The 26,063-nt window shown below is 41.2% G+C and overlaps 1 protein-coding gene and 2 pseudogenes across 3 annotated transcripts in view; all 3 read left to right on the top strand.

The window, feature by feature from the left end:
* The window catches only part of Slc2a13 (solute carrier family 2 member 13), a 297,525-nt gene that overhangs the window by 33,281 nt on the left and 238,181 nt on the right, over positions 1-26,063 (top strand). The gene's annotated exons all lie outside the window — the stretch shown is intronic.
* Positions 6,513-11,171, top strand: LOC142845154 (olfactomedin-like protein 2A pseudogene; annotated as a pseudogene).
* Positions 11,779-12,508, top strand: LOC142845150 (olfactomedin-like protein 2A pseudogene; annotated as a pseudogene).

Genomic DNA, 26,063 nt, shown 5'->3' with positions numbered 1-26,063 from the left:
TACCCCTCAGTGGTCATTGCCAGAACCAGGTAAGCTATCAGGAGCTGGATTCCCTCTCAAGCTGGTTCACCCAAGTATGGATGGACTGGCGTAGCCAAGTAGATGAGGTTTCAGAAGGCACCAGGCAGTACTAGGTCCATGGCGGTGCCAGGTAATATAAGACCTTCATTTGAGGTAGGACCCTACACACTGCACCAACTTGCCTACAAAAACAGGAGATCCTAGTATCCATTTCTGTACCTAGGGTAACTCTCTCCCCCTTTTCACTGCTGTAGCTCTTGCTGCTTTTGCTGCTGCTTTTGAATGTCTGCTGACTCACCCAGGAAGCTACATTTTATGGTTGCAATATAGGAAGGAATCACTGGAGAGTATCTATGTAACTTAAGGGGTGCCATTTGTGTGGCCAGTCACAGTTGTGTCTCTAGCTCCAACCACAAGGGGCACCTCACTAGGGAAAGTGCTCCCCTCTAAATAAGGTGGAAATGATCCATCCATGGTAATGGTTGTATAAAGCATGGGGCAACCTGCTTTAACCCGCAACAGGGTCAGTGAGTGGGGCTGCTGTCTTTTGCTTAGTTGACTTAAGGAATCCATGATGTATTCAAGATGGCTGGTGCTGGCTTGAAGGCTTTCTCACCATTTGCCTCGCAGTTCCTTTGCTCAAGGTAATTCGTGCCAGCAAGAGAGAACCCAAGAGCTGCTAATTAGTCAGTCAAATTGCCCCATTTCCCGTGTCTGCTCACATATAAGAAAATTAACATCAGAAGTGAGTAGAATACCAAAAACAAAAGATAAAAAGCTTTTAAAATTTATCTTGAGGCAGGTTTTTGCTATGTACCTTGGTTTGCCTGGAACTCCCTGTGTAGATTAGACTGGCCTTGAATATGTACTGATTCTCCTACCTCTGTCTTCCAAGTGCGGGTGTGACCACCATGTCTGAGCCACAGCATTTATTGATGTGAATAGCACATCTTTGACAATAATCCACACTTGCATGGGAAGGGTAGATCTCTCTCCAGTCTCAGTGGTATCCACGCAGATGGCTCCGTGGAAGGTACAGAATCTTGATAGTGTCCTTTTGAAACCTTGATCCTAGTCAAACGAGGAGAAGCCATGCGTGGCGTCTTTCTTGTTGTGTATAGTTACTCTAAAACATCGTCCTTTAATAGGTTGCTGTTTCTCTCCCTTACACTGCTGTTATTCCACCCTGGGAAGTGGCCTTTTCCGAAGACCTGCTAGAGGTTCAGTTCTGTAATTTGAGCCAGCTCAGTGAGCCAGGCCTCCTTGTTTGCCCTTTGCTCGCTTCTAGCGGTTTAAGCTGAAGAGTGAAGTTTTTGAAAATGTGCTTTTTCATTGGAAAGCAGTTGCATGAAAAAGCGGTACTGTGATTTCATAGCTCACCCAATCCAAGACAACCCATGGTCTCAAAATGATTGTCCAGTAGCACAAGTATTTGAGCAACTAACTTCATAGTTTGAAGTGTATGTAAGAAGCAGGTTTGAGGTGTCACTTTTTATATGTTGTCTGCAACTGGCTACATTTAGATATATCACTAATGAGCATTTGATCAAATACCCAGTATTTGTTTTAAATTTTATATGTGTGGGTGTGTTTCCTGCATGTGTATCTATGCCTTATGTGCATGCCCGGTGCCTATGGCTACAAAGGCCAGAAGAAGTCACCATGTTCCCTGGAACTGGAGTTACAGGTGGATGTGAGCTGCTGTGTGGGTTCTGAGAGATGAACCTGAGTCCTCTAGGAGAGCATCTGGAAGAACTCTGAGACATCTCTAGGCTCTCAGATAGCCAGTATTTCAAGCACAGCACTCAATGTTACTGTTACCATTGGAATACCTTTTGTTAGCCCAGATTCATATTTTTATCTGTTGTAATAGGAGCAGCGGGGCTGCGTCTGGGGCACCCAGCCGCCCACATGGCTAGCTTATACCCCGAAATAATTACACGGAACCTGTATTCTTTTAAACACTGCTTGGACCATTAGCTCTAGCCCTTACAGGCTAATTCTCATATCCCGATCAACCCATCTCTAATAATCTGTGTAGCATCAGTCTTACCGGGAAAGATTCTAGCCTACGTCCATCCTGGGTCTGAGCTTCATGCGTCTGCCTCAGAGACCAGAGCTATCGTGTCTGCCCTGGAAGGGAAGCATGGCATCTCTGAGCTCACTTCCTCTTCCTCTCAGCATTCTGTTCTGTTTACTCCTCCCACGTATGTTTCAACCTATGGGGCCAAGCAGTTTCTTTATTACTTAACCAATGACCTTCCTTCATCATATTGCGCATAACAAAGAGGCACCTTTTCTTTGTGGATGGGATACTGAAGACTACATCTAGGCCTTGCACATGCTAGGCAAGCGCTCTACCACTGAGCTATCCCTAGCCCCCAACGTGCATTTTTAAAAAATCGTGAGTAATATCAGCTGCTGTTCAAAATACTCAGACCTTTGTAACTTTCCATTTACTAGAGCATACAGTCACTGGTAAAATTTCTGCGTCTGACTGCAGAACACAGATGAACTCTTCATGAAATTGATATAAGCAGGTTGGGTTGGGAAAATAGAATAGATGCCACAATTCAGTAAATTTAGTGTTGGTATAGGCTTAGTATCTCTTACAAAACATTTTAAAGAACAGAAATGTTTGAGAACCTTTTTGTATTTTGCAATATTTATTTAAGTATCAAAATATCTTGGGGATAAAAATACAAAATTCATTCTTTTTTATAAATCTCAGAAGCATGGACTTATCCAATAGTTTTAGTGAGCTTCTGTTTTGATCAACAAATCACATGAAATCAGATGTGCAGTGTTCCACTTGTCATACTTCGTTCCACTCCAAGAGATTTGGAATTTGTATTTTTGAATTAGAGATGCCCTAATTTTTATATAAGTAACTGGCTTTCTAATAATGTATCCTTTGTTTATAGACTAATAAGTTATTATCACTTATTATAATTATTAGTCTACAAACTGATAAACCTATAAAAGGGCCATATCATATTTTCCCATTGCCTTTCTGAGGTGATGAGTTCTCATTATTTTACTTAGAGTAATATTGGTGTTTGGGAGCCTCCATTCAAGTGTTTGTTTATGAACACCCCTTGAGAAAGGAGCCGAAATAATAGTGGCTTTTTAAAAAGTGCATACAAGTCACTGTTTTAAAATAATTATGCATGAGAAAAGAAAAGGACATCAAAGAATTGAAGATGCACAGTGATGATTTAATGTGAAGCCTGGTGATTAAGCCCAAAATGTGAAAAAATCATAGCAACTGAATGATGTGTGATGCTGGCTTATCAGAAAAAAAAAAGGCTAACATGGGAAGTAATTAAGAAACTTGACAGCATGGGCACTCATTTGGAATATAAGAAAACTATCGAAAGACACTGCTTTATGAAGCAGCTCCACAGCCCTTTCCCTTTTTAACCACTCTTAATTAATTCATATATTCTACATTGCCATGGTAGCAAGATAGCATCTGTAGATGTCTGTAATTTAGTAGTTGCTAATGGATTAAAATAAAAAAGATCTTATTACGGAAATGTCAGCTGCTGCGTTGAAGAGCATAACCTAGGAGACTTCTATTTCTTCTCTTTTCTTTTTGACTTCATTTTACATCCTGTTGCTTGATGCCTGGTAGGATTCACAGGTATTTTATGCACAGTTCATATTTAACCATATTAGGAGAGAATTATAATGTTACTTGTAAATATGGAAGTAGTATAATGTACTGTTTTTTCATTGAGCTATATCTACTTTTTCATGTAATATTTCTGTTGTTGTATACTATAAAGGTAAATGGTATGTGCAACCAGGTCCAGTAAGGAGGACTTTTGATGTCTGTTTCCACTACTCCTTTTTGACACAGAACTAGAGGTCTCAGAGTAGTTAGTAAGGATAAGGGAGTTGAGGACATGTAAGCAGGAAACAGGGAATTCAAGTTACCTTTGTTTATCACTTACTTTTCTGTTGTTGTGGTCAGCACCATGACCAAGACAACTAATAGCAGAAGGGTTATTTGGACTTAGTGGTACCTGACATGGTTAGAGTCTAGGATGGTCAGGAAGCAGGACAAGCAGCGTGTGTGGTGGCTGGAACAGGATGCTGAGAACTCACATCCTCAAATAAGATGGTAAAGCTGGGAGAGCACACTGGAAACAGCAAAAGGCCTTTAATCTCAAAGTTCACCTGCAATGACACACTTCCTTCAGGAAGATTGCACCACTTCGAGTTCCCCAAACAATAGGACCAAGTGTAAAATATCAGAGACTATTGGAGACATCTCATTCAAACCAAGACACTTAGATTTTGCATGAAGTGGTTTATGTGTGGAAAAATGTAAAGTTGCTATAAAAGTAAGTGTTAGATATGATAATTTATTGGATACAAAAGTCACTATATAAAAGTCATCACAATTTTTATTCACCCATGATGAACTTATTAAGGAACCATCAAGAATGTAATCCCATTCCCGTTAGCTACAAAGTCAAACAAACAAAACACTTAGATTAGTTTCACCAATAAAATTACTTACTTTTCAGTGAAAATTACTAAATGGTGAGAAATTGGAGAGAGTGCAGGAAGAGTGGGAGAGCAAGACTCTCAAGGCATAAACAGCAAAAGCAAATGTAGGTCAATGTGGCAATAGTAAACAGATGTTTGTGCCCAATAAAGCAGGAAAGTTACAAACAGAAACCATTCACAAACTATCTTCTTAGCTAACCACTAGTATTCAGAATTTACAAGGAATAAACACCCCTTCATATCTAATAACAGAAATTCTGAATAAGAAAGTTTAAAATGCAAATTATTTTTAATATAGAGATTTCAAAAGAAACATACAAATAGCCACATATATTTAAAGTTTTAGACATCATTAAATCATTCATGGATTTTCAAATAAAAACCACTCCAAGTTTTTACATCCTAATTAGAAGCTATATTGTCAGAATGACAAAAAAAAATACCATCTAGAATTTAGGGATGTAAAGAAATAAAAACTCATCTAAGACTTATGTGGATTGTAAATGAAAGTGAGCAATTATAAAAATAGTGTAGAGGTTTCTTTAAAGACTAAAATTAGAAATAGCCACATATGGTGGCATATGCCTATGGAGGACTGCCACAAATTTGAGTCCAGCCTGGGCTATTTATGAGTCACTGTCCAAAAATAACAAACAAAAATAGTATTACAGGATTCAGATGACCCACTGTGAGGTGTATATCTATATTCGTCAGGGTTAGGTAGAGAAACAGAATTTGTAGAATCTACGTGCATCAAAAGGGACATATTAGAGTATCTTACAGACTATGGTCCAGCTAATCTAGCAATGGCTGTCTTCTGACAGAAATTTCGAGAATCTGATACTTCTTTTCTCCACAAGGCTGGATGTTTCAGCTGATCTGTCTATGCTGGAATTCTGAAGGGTTAGGTTCTAATGCCAGCGAAGGAATACCTCAGCACAGGATTAATGAACTTCCCAGTGCGAGTGAAGGCAAATGGGAAAAGGCAAGAGCTTCTTTCTCCCATTTTCTTTTCTGTAGGCTGCCACCAGGTGTGGCTCAGATTCAGGCAGGGTCTTCTGATCTAAAATGGTTTAGACTCAGGGAAGGTCTTCACACTCAAATGTTTCAATCAAGAGAACCCTTCACAGCTGTTCCCAGTTACTTGGGTTTTAATTGATTCCAGATATAGTCAAGTGGACAGTCGGGATTAGCCATCACAAGTCCATCCTTATCCATATCAACTTGACATTCAATAATACCTACTTATGTAACAATTAATTTCTAAATGAAAACAATAACCAGGTCATAATTATACCTAACATGATATAACTATCACATGTGCTATTGTAAACATGTTATATACTTAACCAGGTTATAATTATGCGTAACAATATATGTCTCCTACCTACAACTGCAAATGCATTATATATTTTATAATAGGTGGAAATTTTCCTGAGAGATTTTTTTAGTGTCTCATAACTTAAATATGATAACTATGAATATTATTTCAGTTGACATTATATTACATGATAAAGATATGGAGGAAAGAAAACACAAATATTTGAATATTGTTTGTGTGTATATGAACAAACACATTCCTAACAAAATATGACAGATATACATATCAATTGTGATCTTCGTTTTTGCAACTGGTCAAATGACCTTAGCTGGTATGTATAACTACTTTCCTCTACTACTCATCCTAAATTTTCTCTACTCTCAGCATACACCTTATCAAGTCTTTTTTGCCCCTGGAAACTCATAATTTCATTCTTGAAAGGTCTGTGCTCTTTGCCATCATGCGTGCATTGGGTTGTTGTAGTTTCCCATTGATTTTAATCAAAAGACATGGTAACAGCAAAAGCACCTCTAAAACATCACTTGCACTCCAGATGGAATCTTCCTACTTCCATTGTGGAGAAGCAACCCAATTTCTCCATTGGTAACCTTTCCTAACACTGTTATTCATTTCGTAGCCTATTGGCATAATGGCATCGAAAGCCCCATGTGTCCTGGTCAATGGAATGTTTCTTGTGTACCCAGGTAGGAGTACTCCTCCACCTGGAATCAAAACTTGTAGGCCTGCAGATCTTAAGATTGAAAGAACAAGAAGCAAACATTTTTCTGGTGTGTCACTAGGGATGATAGTGAGTAGAAACATTCTTACTTCCATCCCTTGATCCTGGTCCATGAATACTGGCTGAGGGAGAAATCACACCATATATTATACACCTATTCCAAGCATAGAATGCTTTCTGGAGAATGCTGTTCCAGTCCTCCAGGTGCTGCTTCATAACTGGCACCATAACTGCCTTTAAAAGGCAATTCTACCACTGTTTAATCAGGCCAGCAGCTTGAGGATGCTGGGGAACGTGGTAAGACTGGGGAATTCCATGAGTGTGAAACCAGTGTGGTACTCCTCTGACTGTGAAATGAATTCCTTAGTCAGAAGCAATGCAGTATGGAATACCATTCTGGTAGATAAGAGAAAAAAGCTCTCAGATGCTAGTTTTGGCAGATGTATTATGTGTAGGGAAGAAAAATCTGTAACTAGATTAAGTTTCTATCCTGGTAAGGACAATGCACTGCCCTTTCTAAGAAGGAAGCGGTCCTGTGTAATATACCTACCATCAGATCACTAACTACTCATCCCAGAGAACGGTGCTATATGGAAGTTCAGTGAAAAGAGAGAAGCAGATGTGGCACACTGAAGCAACTGGAGCTAGGTCAGCCTTGTGAGCTGAAGTCCATGCCGTTGAGCCCATGTGTAACCTTCATCTCTGCCACCATGGCCATTTTGTTCATGGACCCATTAGGCAATGACAGGAATGGCCAGGGAAAGAGGGTGACTACACAGAACAGGTCATCCTATCTACCTGATTATTGAATTCCTCTTCTTTTTAGGTCACCTTTTGATGAATATTTACATGAGACACATGCATCTTCACATCCTTCACCCATTCAAAGAGATTTAATCTCTTACATCTTCAACAAAGGTCTTCCTCAACAATTTTCCCATCATGCTGCTTGCAAGTCCCTGAACAGCCAGCCAATCCATGGGCTGAGCCCAAGAATCAGCAAACAACAGCACATTTCACCATTTCTCCTCCAAGTAAAATGTACAAATTTGTACAAGCTGATGTTCTACTCACTGCAATGATTCCTCTTTGCTGGTGTCTCTCATAGTTGTTCCAGAAAGGGGTTATAATACTGCAGCTGTTGGCGTCTGTGTGGTGCCTGCATAATCTGTAGAACTATCACTGAGCAATGCTCTCATCCTCTCTTCCTCAGTCAGCCAAACATGGGGCATACCCACGAGGCTCTAGGTGCATGCTTGGAAGCAAACAGCAATGTAAGAAGTATAGAAAGAGCAGGCCTTTGACTAACTTCTTCATGGAACTTGCTTGTACCCTCCAGACTTTCGTGGGCCCAGTCACATATATACCACTTCCATTTGATAATGGGCTGTTGCTCTACACATCCAATGATATGACTGGGTTGGTCAGGTAATACCACGCTTAGACGGGCAACTCAAGGGCTATCTTAACTTGATGGCCCTGTTGCAAAATGTTCAGTTTCCAGTTCCAAGACCCTATAACAGGCCAAGAGCTATCTCTCAAAGGAAAAACAGTTGTCTGCAGATGACAGTGGAGTCTTGCTCCAAAATCCTGAAGGCCTTCTCTGTGAGCCACCTATGCTACTGATACCTCATGTCCCATCGGGTCTGCTGGGTCATACAGGCCAAGTGATAGAGCAGCCTGCACAGCAGCCTATACCTGTTGCAAAGCCAACTCCTGTCTTAGGCCCCACTCAAAGCTAGCAGCTTGCATAGTAACTTGGTATATGGGCTAGCATAACATACCCAAGTGAGGAATATGCTGTCCCCAGAATCCAAATAGGCCCAGTAAGCACTGTGCTTCTTTCTTGTTGATGAGATGGGCCAGATGCAATAACTTAACCTTCATCTTAGGAGAAATATTTCAACATACCCCATACACCACTGGACTCTTTAAATTACACTGAGGTAGAAGGCTAAATTTTCTATCTGCCAGTGTGCTGGTTCAAAGTAGTTGTTACCTCCTGCTCACTTTCTACAATTAGTTGCAAAATTTCTCAATCAAATACTGCAAACCAAATGCAAGAACACATTTAAAAGATCATCCATCATGAACCTTCATCCCAGAGGTGCAGGGATGGCTCAATATATGTAAATCAATTAAGGTAATTATATAAACAGACTGAAAGACAAAAAGCACATAATCACCTCATTAGATGAAAAAAAGGCCTCTGACATAATCTAATCCACCTTTATGATAAAAGTTCTGGAAGGATTAGGGATACAAGAGACATACTCAACTTAATAAATACTACTTACAGCAAACCCACAGCTAACATCAAACCAAAGCATTTCCACTAAAATCAGGAATAAGATAAGGTTGTTTACCCTCTACTTACTTATTCAGTATATTACTAGAAGTCTCAGCACGAGCAAGAAGACAGCTGAAAGAGATTAAAGGAATAAATGAGAAAAAAGACAGTATCTTCATCAAATGATGCTGGTCAAATTAGCTGGCTACATGTGGAAGAATGCAAATAGTACCATACTTAATAACCTGCACAAAACTCCAAATGGATCAAGGACCTCAACATAAGGACAGATGTATTGAATCAGATAGAAGAGAAAGTGAAGAATAGTCTTGAACTCATTGTCACAGGAAAGGAATTTCTGAACAGGACAATTATAGCAAAAGACTAAGAACAATTAATAGATGGGACCACACGAAACTGAAAAGTTTTATATGACAAAGGGCACCATCATTCAGACATAGTGGTAGGCTATAGAATGGAATGGGAAAAGATCTTTACTACCCATTTGATAGAGGGTTAATATCTACTATATATGACGTGTGTGTGTGTGTGTGTGTGTGTGTGTGTGTGTGTGTGTGTGTGTCAAGAAAACAAAAACAAAACTGGACCTCAAGAAAACAAACAACCGAATTATAAATGGGATATAGATGTAAACAAAGTTCTCAAAAATGGCTTAAAATCACTTAAAGAAATGTTCAACATTTCATAGCCATCAAAGTAATGCATATCAGAACTACTTTGAGATTTCATCTTATACCAGTCAGAATGGCCAAGATCAATTAAAAAAAAAAAAGGACAGCTCATGTTGGTGAAGATGTGGAGTAAGGGGAACACTTATCCATTGCTATTGGGAGTGCAAACTTGTACAGTGATTATGGAAATTATTTCATAAGGAAGTTGGGAATAGATCTACCTCAAGATCCAGTTATATCACTCCCCAGCATATACCCAAAGGATGCATCATCCTACCACAGAGACATTTGTTCAACAATGTTCATTGCTACTATATTTATAATAACCAGAAATTGTAAACAGCCTAGATTTCTGTCATCAGATGAACTGATAAAGAAAATGTGGTACAACACAGTGGGATATTACTCAGCTGTTTTGAAAAATGAAACTGAGCCAGGTAGTGGTGATATATGTCTTTAATCCCAGCACTTTGGAGGCAGAGAAATTCAGATCTCTGTGACTTCGAGGCCAGCATGAGCTACAGAATGAGTTCAAGACAGGCTGCAAAGCTACACAGAGAAACCCTGTCTTGAAAAACAAACAAAAGAAACCGGCAAGGGTGTTGTGCAGGCAGCAGAGGAGAGTTCTAGCCTGGAAGTTGCAGTACTGCCAATTCTGCCGTAGCTCTCCCCTCTTGTCTCTCATTAAAGCTGTTGCTGCTGCTGCTTTTGCTATAAGCCAGTTCTTTTCTTCCCAACAGTAAGGTGTTCAGTGATGTGGACCAGGGGTGGAGGACCTAGGAGAGCTCTGACTCCTACTTTAAATGCATCATGTAGCTGCTGAACAAGGCTGCACTCAGCAGGGTGCGGGGGAAGTGAGCATGGATAAAGGACTCCTACACCAGGGACACACTGAGTTTAGGGTCCACCTGCAGCTGCTCCTGCACTGTTCCATTCCCTCACTCCACCTCTGTGAGAACAAGTGGAAGATGGAAAATGAAGAAGCAGGCACTCAAGCGTCTCAAGCTGCAATCTGTGCTGGATCTCCTGGAGGTAGCCCTGTACAGCATGAACCTGATACAAGCCTACATGCATAACGTGGCCTCCCAGATGAACACACTGGAGCGGAGCACCAAGGCCAACCTGAGCTGGGAGAATGAAGTGATTAAAGACAGAGCGTGCCACTTCGGTGAACAGTTGAAGAGCTATGGGAACCAGCTGGCCATCATGATGAACATCACGAAGGAGCTGTCCAGCCTGGGCCTCCAACTGTTGCAGAGGGAATCAGCTGCTTTCCCCACCACTGTCCCAGCCTCAAGCCCTGACAGCAAAACTCAGGACATATCTAGGAGGAAAGGCAAAGACCTAAACTAATATCGCAGTATACAGAAGAGCTTCTCAGACAAGGGCCTTGCAAAACCTCCTAAGGAGAAGCTGCTGAAGACAGAGAGCATCAAAAGCAGAATACCCTGCCCCAGAGTCAAGCCGTGTGCCCTGACTGTGGGAGCCGAGAAAACAGGCCATTTCCCATATTTGTCTGATGGTCCGAGTAGCTGTGACACTGGCTGTTGTATCTGGTACCTTCCGACTCGGGAGGTGGTCGCCTAGCTCCTTTGATAGTAAAGCACACCCAGTGCCATGCTGAAAGTGGTCAGGATATTCTAACGTGGTTCTGCTCCTTCTATTGTAATTATGAGGTCACCTGGGGAAGAGGCGTTTTCAGCCTACATGACAAAATGGACATATGCAAGACGTGACTTAAGACATTCCCCGCTACCTAGGAAACAGAATGTTAATGAAGCTCTTGCTACCTTCCCCCTCAATTTACCTTGATATAAAAGGTATTTGAAGAATAAATGTGGGGATTTCTGGATCTGAATAATTCCTGAAACTCCCTCTCAACACTGTTGTGTGAATTGTATCTTCATTTTCCCCATGCTTCTACGCTGGCAAGGAATTTTATGTTGGGGCTGGTCCTCAACAGCTGACCTAGCAGCAAGCAGTGATCTGAGGTTCCACACTGAGCTGGCAGGAGGCCAGAAAGCATCCAAGGCCATGATTAACAATATCCTCAGGGGCACTTTCTGCCTCCACAAAATATGGAGGCCAAGCTTACTGAACCTAACTGGCAAACATGACAACGTCAGATTTCAGACGTGAGAAGGGGTCACCGTGCTCCATGGCATCTCCATCATCACCACCGTCACCACTCTGAACTCCTGTCACTGTTCCCCAAACCAGTGAGCTACCTTTGCATCCAGAAGCCCCCAGCCAAGGCAGAGAGGACAGCTGTGACAACTGTGGACCATAGTTATTGGTGTCATAAGGGTGCCTGAATGAAGGACCTCACAGCTCAAGATGACAGGATCTACATTACCAACTGTTACTATGGAAACAGCCCAGTGGAATTTCATAACCTGGAAAATTTATAAGAAAGTCAATGGATTAACACACACAAGCTATCCTACAACATGATAGGCACAGGCCATGTGGTGTATCAGGGTGCCTTCGAACGCAATTGTGCCTTAACCAGGAACAACATCAAATGACCCACAGCATTGCTTCATGGTCCACATGGCACTGCTGCCTGATATAGTCTGTGAGGACACAGCATCCTGGAATTGACATGGCCACTCAGCCATTGATTTCACTGTGAATGAGTGTGGCGTATGGCTCATCTACACAGCTGTGGATGACAAGATGAAGCCCAACCTGAGATGATGATGCTGAGCTACCTGAGGCCTGGTGTGTGTCATGGGTGCTCCTTCATGAAGGCCAAAAGAGACCATTTTGTGAAGCAGGGACCCCAAGATGTTAGAGATGACAGAGTTGTGGGGTACCTGCCAAGGAGAGCTGCTAACAGCATGTGGGACCAGCCCAAGAGAGTGGAGTGTGTTGCGGTTAACAAAGCTGCCGTTGGAGAGACTCAGAACCTGGAGTTCTGAAGAGTGCATTGACATCAGACATGAAGATACAGAGTTTGGAGTGTGCCCTGCTGGTTTTTGGTCTTGTGTTGGTCCAGTATTTCCTCATGATGCTCTCTTCCCTCTTTTTTGGAATAGTTTCCTGGGGTGGGAGACAGGGCCTGCCATAGACCTCAGTCATTCATTCTCTAGGTCGCTTCTGTCCACAGGCCTTTGTGTGTTCTGTGGTAAGTACGTGCATTTCAGCTTTCTCCTGCTAGTGATTTCCTTACTGCTTAAGCCTTCCTTTAATTGCCTTCTCAAGTTGGAAGCTTAGTTGGGTGATGTCTTGCCCCGAGGTTACCACTCCCTTTATTCCTTTTAGGACCAGGCTTTTCTTTAACTTTCAACTCCTTGAGCACTGGATTCAGCTCCATTACTCCTCCTGGTGCTCCTCTGTCCTCAAACTGTACATTTGTATTTTTACTTCCTCAGCTTGCTCCTTTTCATCGTAGATCTGCATAATAATCACCACTAATAGACATAGGGCAGGGTCAGTACTAAGCTGCTTTGCCATGAATCCAATACTCTTCCATTTAGCCTCAGGCAGACTTTCTTGGACAAAAGCAGAAAGCAGCCATTTTTTTTTTCACCAAAGTATTGCAGGAATGGTCTCTAGGCCACTTACTCATATTCTTCCCCTCTGAAACTGCTTGGCCAGGCCCTCACAGTGCAAATCTCCATCAGCACATCTTCCCTGTTCCTACTAGGATGGCTTAATATGTTCAGCTGCTTTTCCAATACAAGATTCCAAAGTCCACATTCCACCAACAAGCAGCACGGTCCACACTGTCACAGCAATATCTTGCTCCTGGTCCTTCTGTCTTCGTCAGCATTCCATTGCTATGAAGAGACAACATGACCACAGCAGTTCTTGTAAAAGGAACTACTTAATTAGTGCTTTCAGAGGCCTGATCGATAGTTGTCATGGAGGGATATCGTGGTGACATGCAATTGCACATGGTGCTGAATCTACAAGCAGCAGGGAGAGAGAGAGAGAGAGCCACTGGGTTTGGCATAGTGGTTGGAAAACCAAAATTCACCTCCAGTAACTGACTTCTTTCAACAAGACCTCACCTACTCCAACAAGGACACAACCCCTAAACCCTTTCAGATAGAGTCACTCCTAATGACCATGCATTCAAATATATGATTCTGGAATGGGGTGGGGGGAGTTCTTATTCAAAGCACCACAATAACCAAGATTAGCCATCACAATACATCCACCACAGAAAGAGGAATTAGTGTATGAAAGGGATGCCTCCCCTGATCTATTTCCTCACTATTCACAATAGTCAGGCATTTAAATTAACTGGTGTATTGTCATGTAGATGAATAAAGAAAATATCATGTATATGCATAGCAGAATATTAAACATAGATGATGGCAACATGAATGGACCTGCAAGCTATTGTGTTAAATCGTATTACAGTCACAGAAGGACAATGTCACATGTTCTCATGTGCATAGTGGCTATAGTAGAGATTTCCTTAGAGGCAAGTGTAGGTGCTTAATGGTCACCAGGAGCTAGCAAGGAAAGGGGCTCAGAGTAAGGAGGGACAGGCAGTTCTCCAGCACATCAGGAGCAAGGAGTTCCCAGTGACTTCAACCAGAACCACTTACTTGTCTCAGTCTTATAGAGTTAGAGGAGATGGAATTGCCCTGGTGGACTCATGATATGTATCCGTGTATCAAACTGTCATAATTGTATAATTATTCAATAGTTATGAACATAGAAAAATGCTCTGTAAATTTAATGCAGAATTAGTGTGAGTTTTGCTCTTATAGATTTTAAGAAATATTGTTTCAATTCAAGATGAATTTCAGTGTTTATATGAATTCTTTTAAGGTTTCTGAAATTACCTGGTGCGAGTGAGAAGGAAACACGAAACATGCAACAAACCCGCTTAGGAGTTTATGAGAGGAGAGAGGAGACATGTACAGGCCTGGTGAAGTTGGTGTGCAGAGAGAGAGGGCTGAAGATGGCGCATTCAGCTTTAAAAGGGTGCCTAGCGCATGCGCACAGGGGGATGGCATAGCTACGCCATACACAGATGACAGAGCTGATGCATGCGCGCACAAGTGATGGAACCATGCCGCATGTGGGTCATGCAGGGCCTTTTAAGGTCCCTGGGTGGTTAGGTATTTTTGCCTGAGGGCTTGTCTGCACACGCATGGCCCTGAAACCCGGAAGTGCCAGCCATGCTGGTTGGCTAAAATCATAACAGTTTACTTTTTTGATTTCTTAACACATATATGCTCAATATAAAATTAAAAATTGTACTATACATCAATATTTAGCTTAGCTATTATTTTCCGTTTAGCAAATACTCCTAAGATGTTTTATAAATTTTACTTTAAATTTTTTAATTATAAGTATTTTTTACTCTCAAAACCCAGTACAATAAATCAAATGAATTTACCCCATTTTGCCTCATCAGCAACAATCAGTATTTTTCTCTTATGTCTTCATGTACATGACCTGTAAATCTTTTGATTTTGTAAATCTTTTGATTTTTACTTTTGAAATTACAAAAAAGTGGTATACAGGATTTCATTGTTTTTCCTAACTCTGTACTATAGTAAGTTCAGTATCTGGTTAGAGCACTACTACTAAATGGATGATGTTCAGGTTTTGTTCATTACAAAGAGTAACCTCTCAAACTAAGTTTTATATAATATAAACATATAAATATTAAACAAATATATTTAGACTTAAGTAATTTTTCAAAAACCTTTGTGTATATGTGTGTGTGTGTGTGCACACACATGCACATGCAGAAGAGAAAGAGAGTTGGTTTTGTAAGTTGAAAAATACAACTCTCACCTTGGTGGGGATAGAAGGTAGTTTATTTGTAATGACCATGATGTGGGAACCCAAATTTAGGTTACCCCTAATTTTGTATTCCGATGTGGTGATTGTTTGATGAAGTTTTATAGCAATAGATCAGAAATGTTGCAAATTAGGCACTTTTCAAATACATTGTTGAAAATACTGGTTAAGTGAATTACAGGAAAGTGGGGAGATCATCACCAAGGTCTCAGATACTGTATGACAACACTTAGCCTTTTGGCTGGTAGACTCTAGTAGTCCATTTATTTAGTAAACACATTTTTAAAAGGATTTTCCTTTTAGTCAGACAATTGCTAGGTCAAGCACAGAGGAAGGCAAGAAATAGATCTTAATTAAGGGGCTAAGGAAAGTCCAGGCTTGATTTTATATTGTTTATATTTTTATATATTATATATAAATGTTATTTATACTTATATATTATATATTCTAATTTATGTATGCTATTTATATACTATATATTAAATATATGTGCATAAACTATTATGTTACATATATGGTATATAAGTAATATAGATAACATATTATTTATATTTACATGTATATAAAAATTAGACTGTTCCTTCAGCATTCTACCTTCTCTGCAGTTATTGAAGTTCCTAATCTGTCAGTCAGCCTTGCGAAGGTGAAGTCCTGTTCTTCACTAGAATTGTCAATCACAGTTGTCTTCTTATACAGCACAAACTTAGAGGACAGAACTCAGGTCAGGCTCAGTGACCTGGTGAGCCATCAACTAGTCCCCTCCCCCTTAATAAGCCCTTCTTATGGATACTTCTATTTGTCAAATGATCTGTTTTTCCCAGTCCCCATCTGTTGGCAAAGAATATTCTTGGTGTCACACAAAGAAACTCACAACCCTAAAGTAACTAACTCATTGAGACAATTGCTTATGGCAAAAACAGTACAACATGACCTAACTTGGGCTTGCAAGTACACACACACACAGGGACAGGAAATCTTAGCTTTTAATTCTGATACAGGCCAGGTGGTGACTGTGATTTCCTCCTTGGCTGGGGTCTCATCTCACAGTCTTTTGAGATTGGCTAATTTTAAAAGAACAGGCACAAAGGATAGGAAGGGAATGGGAAGGGTTGGTTGATCATTCCAAGCTGTCAAGTTCTGGGAGTGAAGCAGAGCCTTAGTAGACCAGAGAGGGCAGATTAAAATATTTCCCCAAAGCAAAACTTGACCTTAATTAGTCTTGATCAATAAATACTAGGAGTCAAATATTGGGGAAAAAGCTGAAAGATCAGTGAAACACAGCAGCAGCCACCACAGATGCCTTACCTCTCCAAATCTTCATACTGAAAGGGCAGAGGGATCCTGTCTCCACCCTCTTTTTCACGTCCGCCCTCCACCCAGCCTTATCACTTTCTTTCTCCTGTCTATACAGACCTCCAGACCTCTATGGTTAACTAGTGACCAGCTCCACCCTCTGATCTCCAGGCAAGCTTTATTTGTCAGAACACAAACAAAATATCACACAACATACAAGCTTTACAAATATTTAAAATACTATGCACAAATATTTACAAGATGAGGAAGATTTAAGCACTACTGGGCTCTTGGTGGCAAGCTACCTTTGATAGAAACAAACATTTCACATTTAAGATGCTTCTGGGTCTTAACATCTTTATAGTACTGAATTCATGAACATACTATACTATAAATACTTAGGTATCTTTTAATAGTCTAACTTTTAAAATGATTGATGTTAGTATTCAAGCCTCTTCTCCTACAGACCCTTCCTACTGGGCTCAACCCTTTGTCTTGAGATTTCTTTACTGTGGCCACCCTGGGAAGAGGAACAAAAATACATGGCTAGGTGTGGTCTTCTTGGTCATTGTTGTTTCAGTTCGTGTTCTGAGGTCGTCCAAAGAAGCCCTTACTTCTGTCATCCGTGGCTTGAACGGATGTCACCTCCTAGTCTGAAGAGAGCTCTTTCCTTGAGGCTTATTCTCCCTGGAATTCAAGGTGACTCCTTTAGGAAATGTTAGAGACAGTGATTTATTACTGGTCCTCCAGCCAGATACGAAATCATGGTAGTGATGCCAAGCTTTCCTTTATCCAGTGCGTCCAAGGGAAAGGAAATGTTTCTAAGCAACTCTTTCATTAATAGCATAGTATATTTTAAAATTCTATTTTAAAGTTGCTGCTAGTATTTAGACATGTAATAATATAATAAAACTGTGCTTTAGCCTTTTCTTTTTCTTTTCTTTTTCTCTTCTTAATGGCTCTTATATTTCCGGGCTGTCTGAACTTTGACCTCAAGTAATCAATCCCTTTTCCTCAGCCTCCTGAGTACTATAATTACAGGCACACTTTACCGTGCAAGTCTTTTATCTTTTCTTCTTTTTAAAATGAAGCAGCGCTACTAAACTCTAATTAAAGTATCATTGCTAGGTATGGTGTGCATAATGCTTGTGTTCCCAGGACTGGGGAGGAGGACTCTGAGTTCCAGGCCATGAGAAAAGCAAGGCCATCCTGGTCCACATCATCAGAGCCTATTTCAAAAACAAACACAACTTTTAAATGAATTGAAATCAGGGCTTAATATCACAGACGTTGATCCTGGTACTTGGAAGTCTGAGATCCGAGAATCACTCAGAGTTAGAGGCTAGACTGGGTTGTGCCCGGAGATCTTATCATCTCACGATCAAATAGAGTCAATCAAATCAAGTAGCCTCATGGGAGAGAGACGACTAGGTGCCTACCTGTAAGACATGTACAAACATGTTTGGGGTGGGGGCAGGGAGAAAGAAAAGAAAGAGTTGTCATTGCCATCAAATCCGGATTCCCAGGGTCATCAGCATTCCAGCGGAATGCTTAGTCACCCCAGGTGTTAGCATTTCTGGGTCCACAGCTGTGCCTGAGCCATCAGCATTCAGGCAAATTGCCTAATGACCCTAGGGACTTTATGCGCATGGTCAGCGTGGCCATGTAATCTATATGTATGCATGACATGGCTATGTAAGACCCCCTACGCATGCACTGAACGACCTTTAAAAAGCCAATGCACCTGCCCCACGATCCCTTTGCCATGTTTTGTTCAGCAGGCTTGTATCCCCTTTCCTTTTTTCTTTCCCTACTCTTTATAAATAAAATGTCTTTATAAATAAAAATAAAATTATTTTTACAAAATTTGCAATTATATCATCTATAAATGATTTTCCCTACAAAATTGCAGAAATGTTCTCTTTTAGCTATTTTTTTTAATTATTTATTTTTGGTTTTTCGAGATAGGGTTTCTCTGTAGCTTTGGAGCCTGTCCTGGCGCTCTCTCTGTAGACCAGGCTGGCCTCGAACTCACAGAGATCTGTTTGCCTCTGCCTCCCAAGTGCTGGGGACCCTTTTTCTTGCATTAGTGCACTGGCTAGAACTTTTACATTGAGAAGTAGAATAGCATTTATGTTTGATATGTTCCTATTGGCTCATAACGTACTTTAATTGGCTAAATATGATATTTGTTGCATTTTTTTAATGAAATAGCCCTTGCAAATTTTAAGTATTTTAAGTGTTTAAAAATCATGGATGGATATTGAATTTTACCTAGCAGGTTGCAAGTCAGGGAAGTAATAGAACGAAGACGTCTAGAGTTGAAGTTTCCCTTATGGGGATCATTCCTCATTAATACAGTTCATGGATTGTTATAATTTTCCTACATTTTCTGTGCTCTTTAATCCTTCCTACATCTCTATTCTTATATTATCCATGGGGCAGTTTGAATTCTAACTGGCCTCCATAAGCTCATAGGGGATGGCACTATGAGGATGTGTGGCTTTGTTGCAATAAGTGTGGCCTACTTGGAGGAAGTGTGCCACTGTGGGACTGGGCTTTGAGGGCTCATATGTGCTCGCCATGCTCAGTGGTTCACTTCACTTCTGGTGTCCTATGGGTCAAGATGTAGAATTCTCAGCTCCTTCTCTAGCCCCATGCCAACCTGCACGCTGCCGTGGTCCACCATGGTAACAATAGACTGATCTGCTGAACTGTAAGCCACCGTAATTAAATGTTATAGGAGTTGCCATGGTCATGGTGTCTCTTCACAGCATCAGAAACCCTAAGATAATCCATTTGAGATCATCATCTCTCTGACACGAACTTTTAGAATTCTATTTTAGGCATTTGACCCTGTGTTGGAAACAGATTATTTTTCTCCTTTCGGCTTCACAAATCTAGGTTCACAGTTATTTTTCTCGGTGCTGCCAGAATAGGTCAGGGTCTCAGCTTTTGAAGAAACCCGCATTTTGGATTCCACAGATGGCAGGAAGCAATGACATTTATTTTAAAAAGCCAGCAATCTTGATAAGGTGGCAGAGCTACTTACTTTGTAGGTGCACCTTGAGGTGGCTCTGGACCTCTCAGGAGTTGATGAGGAGGCAGGGGAGGAGCAGGACGAAAGGCTTGTGTGCTCACCCGTGCCCTCATCATGTGGCTCATACTCCTACTGCTCCTACTGCCGCCACCACACTGTTTCTACCTCTCCTCTTCCTCTTCCCCCTCTTTTTCCTTCTTCCTCCTCCTCCATTTTCTTCCTCCTTCTCCCCCCATATTTCCTCCTCTTCCTTTTTTCTTCTCTCTTCTTCTTCTTTTTTTTTCTCCAGAGCATGACAATAGAACTTGACCTTCCAGGGTTTGTAGTCCTGTTTAGGCGTGATACTTTTCTGCGCATTGGAACTCACAGCAGTTGACGACAGAACTCCCACGTTAGTTAATACACGGAAGTAAGGTCTACCAGGAAGTATTGCAGAGCCTGCCAGCTGTTCCTTTTTCTAAAAGGTTTAGCAGTTAATGTCTTCACCCTTTGCACAGGGCTCCTTTTGATAGTTTTCAAAGCCTGGTGAAAGGATAGCGATGCAAGTGAACTTGGAGAGGCAGATAGCATGTAAAAGGGTGAAGTCAGGAGCTTCCCAGGGCAGCTTCAGAGGAGTGGCACTTTTTCCTCAGCATCAGGGAAGCACAAGTGCCAAGGTATTCTCTGTTCTTGTTGGTGAGAAGTCAGTTGTGACGTAATAGATAAATTCTAGCAGCAATAAAAGGTTGGCCATAGGAAACTATAACGGTATTTCCTTCACGTTTTAGTGAAAACGGATATGTAAGAAAATTACATTTTTAATTTCTCATAAAATACAAGATCAAGCTAAAAATTAGTAACTATCTAAAGAAAGTAAATACCCGAAAGATTTCATTATTTCCAATATGCCAAAGAAGGGGAAATTTAAAAAAAAAATCTTTCAAAAATGTAAGTAGCTTGCATTAAGTTGATTTACCCTTTGGGAATGGAAATTGCAGTGGTTTTCTTTATTGCCAGCTTGACTGGCTTTGGAATGACCTGAGACGCACCTCTGGGTGTTTGCTGAGAGGTTCAGTAGAGGACGGAAGATCCATCCTGAATGTGAGCAGTTCCATCGCATAGGCCTGGACCCAGGACTGCATTAAAGGGAGGATGAAAAGCCAGCAGAGTGCCAGCATCCCCCTCTCCCTGCTGTCTATTCTGTATCCACGCAAACAGCGAGCCCTGCACAATTTATTCCTTGTTGGGTATTTGGTCCTAGCGAGGAGGATAGCAGCTGACATAGAAGTATAGACTGTGACATTCTTTAGCTATGCCTGTCATATCCATTTACCTGCTCCCTTTTCATCATTCTACATCAGTGTGGGAAAACTTGGGGTCTGTGAGTTAGTGGAGCCCTTCTCAGTTAAAGTGAGCCATAATTTGGGGAGCTAGGGTGCTGGAAAAGCCAGGGCCACCAGAGACATCCCAGGCCAATAACTTCTCATTCTTTTCTCTAGTGAACGTGAAGGGACACTAGTCTCGGGGACAACTGGATCTTTATTACTGGTGACAGATTAAAAGACGGGAAAGAAGCAGAGCTCCTGTACTGCAAAAGTGGTTCCCAAGAAAGGGTTGTAACCAAGGGTCCCGCTCTAGGGGTTAATAATCTGGGTCATGGGAGGGGCATGGTCAGTCAACTTGTCATATTCTTGAGGTATTCACGCACCTTTTCATCTGTGCTTGCTAGTTTTTGTCAGCTGAACACAAACCTCTACCTAATACATAAGAGTTCAATCTCCTGGGGCATACATGGTAGAAAAGAGGATTGATTCTCACAAGTTAACGCCATATGCATACTGTCCAGGTGTACAGGAATGCATGCCCCCCCCTCATGCCCCAACACACATTGGATTTTTGAAAAGAGCCAAGTGTGTGTGAGACAGATGGTATTCAGCTGAGTTGCTGATGATCCATATATAATGTTTTGTTAGGGGCTGTTGGACACTCTAGAAAGTTAATTTTGTAAGATATCCCCAGGAGTAGTCTTCTCACAACCGACTCTGTTATAGGCATTTTGTGTTATATGTAGGTCCAAGCATATTTGGAAGTTGCTGAACATCTTTTGCGTCTTCTTAGGAAAAAAGCTAAATCTGCATTCTAAGTCATGCTAGCCACCTGGTAGCAGTAGACACAGCTATGGAGAAGAATGAAGGTGTAACAGCCAGCCAGTCATAACTGCTATAAAGGCTCCTCTTCTCTTGGACCCCGCATCTTTTTACTAAGGTTCCATCTTTAGAGACAATAAAGTCATGGTTTTAGAAATAAACTCAGGCCACCACAATCCTCATTCCAGAAGCAGTATTATTGGGAGGTGGCTTAGGCACTTCTCAGAAGCTAATTAGTGGCTGCATGGCTTATCACGCTGAGATACCGCTGTGATTCATGGGTATTTATCTATCACAACAGGGTTTGCTAATGCTGTTTGGTTATGAAATTGCTTATGTTTCTGACTCAAGCCTTTGAAAGGGCTTCCAGCAGTTTGTGGAAGGCAGTTTCTGCGTCCCCTCTCCGCGGGTGGTGAGTCCGCTTGCTGCTGGGGATGCTCTTGCACAGTGGTGACCCAGGTGCGGCGTCTCGGTAATGTTTCTCAAGTCAAGCATGATGACAAGTTCCCTTGATGTATCCTTATCTTTTTAAGAAGTTAAGCTTTTAACACCAGTAAATAACACCACCATGCATTTCTATGGTTATATTTACTATAGAAAGATATTGATGTTTGATGCTCAAGTTAACTTCATATGTTTTATTTGTACTATTAACATTAGAATGAGAAGTTGACTTGGTTAGTAACATGCTTGCTATATAAGCTGAGAACCTGAGTTTGGATCCTTAGTATCCTTGTAAAGAAACTCTGGTGGTATATACCTGTCCTCTGAGTGCTGGGGAGGCAGAGCTGGGTGATTCCAGAGCCTTACTGGCCAGTCAGTCTAGCCAGTCGGTGAGCTTTAGCATAAGAAACTGTCTCAAAAATTTAAAACTGTGGAGAGCTATCCATGAAGACACCTGACACCAGACCTCCACTCTGACCTCTCCATGTGCACACACACGAATATGTGCACATCCAAGATAGACACACACACAGCATAAAATAAAATTCGATATGAATGCTCCTTAAAGTTTTGCCTCATTCACATATATGTTTCAGAAACATCTAACTCTTAATTTTGGAAATCTTAGGCTATCATCTTTGGGTTACAACAGGGCAGAAATATGAGCTTCAATACACTGTCTTTACAACAGATATTGTATGCATATTAAGTTATTGCTTATTTGAATGTTCTTGTGGTTTGTTAAAATCTATAGTTAAGCTATACAAACACATAATGATGATTCAAACAGACCCTCACATTTGTTGGTTTTACTTAGCAGTCCTTCATTAGAACACTGAGAATTGTCTCTGGACAGATGCTATTTATTTCTGAAGAGTGGGTTTTAGGGTAACTTAATCATAACTGAAATGTCTGGGGCTTTATATTGTTTGGGAATCCATAAATCAGCTGCTTGCATGGCTTGTTTCATTAAGAGCAGACTGTTGATTGGCAGGGCTTGCGTGTGATGTATGCGCATTGGAACACAGTGAGTGGAGTGAGCATCAGGTTCCTCGTTCTCCAGTTTCATAGAGCAGTTGGATGTATGCTCACAATATGTCTAGCTCACAACAAGACAATTCATTGTACTCAGTTCCCAGTTTTCTTACAGATTGATCTAATCTCTTTAACATGCTACCTGGTGGCAGGAAATCAAACTACAGGGAGAGGGAAACAGAAGAGAGACGGCATTCTTCAAAGATAAAATGTTTCTCAGCTATTTCTTCAGGATCATGTTCTCAGCAGAGGTGTGCCCCTTCATCCTTAAATAGCATTGAAGAAAAGTTGACATGAGCCCCTGAAACCACTTTGGCATTAGCATCTGTGTTATATTACGAAAAAACGAAACCGAACTTTGTGTCCATTTCTGCATTTTCTGTATTTGCTTTTCATTATCAAATACTGTTGATGGGGAAACTTTTAGGCATATGCTGTGATAGTCAAGGGTAAGGCACCATTTACCGTTCACCGTCTGACTTTCCATCCAACAGTGCCCTAAATACAGACTTTTTTTCAGAATGTGGCTCTCAGCAATCTTCTCAAATGTCCTTTCTGAGAGTGACCGACTGCTGTTATCACAATTAGGTGTATTGTTCACACAGTCACCTTTGGAACCCTGCATATCTGTGTGACTTCCAGCTTTTTCTACCCTAGTCTCGGTTTGAAGCTGTACTTAAAGAAATGTTGTCCTGCAATTGAAAGGCATCCAGAGCCCTTGAAAATCAGTCCGGGCCCAGCACGGAACAGCAAGTAGGTTGTAATTTAGCAGCTCTCAAAATCTGTTACTCCCACATCCGCCCTCAAAGCTGAGTTCTTGTTTGCATTTTTTCTCAGACCCATCCCAAGTGTCTTCCTTAAAATTTTCTCCCTTCTTTTTTTCATCTGATCTTCTCTCCACAAATCAAGTTTATTTTGCCTTCATACATTTTTCTACCTCCTACCTTTTCTTTTTGTCTAGAATGACATAACATGCAACCAAAGCTGACAAGGTCAGATTTTCCCATACAGGGGAAAGAAGGAAAGAGGCAAGCTGTCTTGGCAGACTCTGAATTGAGCCAGACAAGCAAGCTGCTGGAACACTACATGTAGCTAACCTGTACCCCCAGCATTCTCAGGGAGCAATATTTACCGCCTGCTGCATGCCTCACAGGCCACTTCTGAGTTTAGCTGTCTCGGACTTTATCTTGTATTTCAATCTGATCATGGCTAGTATTGACTACCTTCTGTATTCAAGTGCTTTACCCTGTTAATAATCCATTGAGATTTCTCAATCTCCTTGAAGGACCTTTAATCTTCTCCTTCCATAGAGAAGAAATTGGAGGCCTAAAAAGTTTAAATAACTTATACTGACTTATCTATCTTGTAACTGGCATGGTGGGTTTTGAAACCTATCGTTCCTGAGCCCACTGTCATCTGTGGCGAAGAGCTAGTTTAGTGTGTGCCATTAAAGTTGGGTTCTGCTAGGTTCTTTGACTCACTGCGTTTTCCGGGATAATGTCCTCTGTGAAGTGAGGTGATTACATGTTCTCAGTGGAGATGGGCTGAGGAAAAGGGCTGCAACCAGGACATGGACAATTCCTAACTAACAGAATTAGGCAGTTTTAACAGCAATACTAAATCAGCATTGTCGATTACAGGATACATTTGCAGGGCTCTTCCTAACCCTACCTATCAATGGCTTTAAGGTTGTCTAGTTCTCTGGTCTTTTTCTCAGCTGTCATCTGTTACCTTCAGCACTCCGGCATTCATTTGAAACCATCAAACTTTCTAAGGCCTGAGGACATGTCTACATTTCTAGTCTTGTAAAATCTGTGGTATGGAGACAAGAATGTATGGCTTAAATGTGTGCTTCTGATTCCCCATGTTTCGTGGGTTATGAGGCTGAGAAATGGAGTGATTGTTTATAACTAGACTAGTATAGAAAAATTCTCAATCATAAATTAGTTCTTATTTATGAAATTTTATTGAGATGGTCCCCTAGTCAGAGAAATGAGGAGAATATAATCAACTTGTTGATATTCTGGAAATGTTTATTTCTCAGTTTTACAGAAGGCATTTTAGAGTATTCTGTGCTGCACTAATACTGCACTAAGATGGGGATGATTTTGTTTAATATTCCTTGCTTATGTTGTAAAACTTATAAAATAGGTGTCTCTACATATGCTCACAGGCACTAAAGGAGCAGGTAGCGCCAGGAAAGCTTAACTGCTTGTATGTTTGCCTTAATGCAGTGGATTTTTCCAGGGTTTTGTTGTTGTTTGTCTATTTATTCTTGCTGCCTGACTCGAAGATGGATAAGGCCAATTAAAATTTAACAAAAGGTAAAACTGGTAAGGCTGCAGGCTGCTATGGTATCATCAGGGAGTTTAGTGAAGTTGAAAACACTGGGTGGAAGTGGGCCTCTGTCTAGAGAAGGAAAAAAGTGAGAGAGATTACAGCTCCAGGGTACTATCAATTGGCTTGCAGTACTCACGTGAGAGAGAACTATGTGATTTAGGTTGGTGATGGCCAAACAGAAACTGCTGATGAATTGAGGGGAGGGAGGGCTTAGTGGTCATGTCCAGTCTGCATGAGCCCCTGGGGTCCATCTCTGTCACTACTGACGATCAGTCGTTTGTTGAGAAGCGCAGGTGTGGCTGTCACCGACTGCAGACAGCTGTCACTGAATATGGAAGGTGGTAGATCCAGGGGCCCTGAAATGAAAGGTCCCCGGACTGGACGTGACAGTTTTCTAGGTGCTTTCTTCAGTACAAACAAGTCCCT

This window comes from Microtus pennsylvanicus, chromosome 2, assembly GCF_037038515.1.
Source record: "Microtus pennsylvanicus isolate mMicPen1 chromosome 2, mMicPen1.hap1, whole genome shotgun sequence".
NCBI classification, from domain to species: Eukaryota; Metazoa; Chordata; class Mammalia; order Rodentia; family Cricetidae; genus Microtus; species Microtus pennsylvanicus.
The sequence above is the reverse complement of the archived record's forward strand: the minus strand, read 5'-3'. Positions and strand labels throughout refer to the sequence as shown.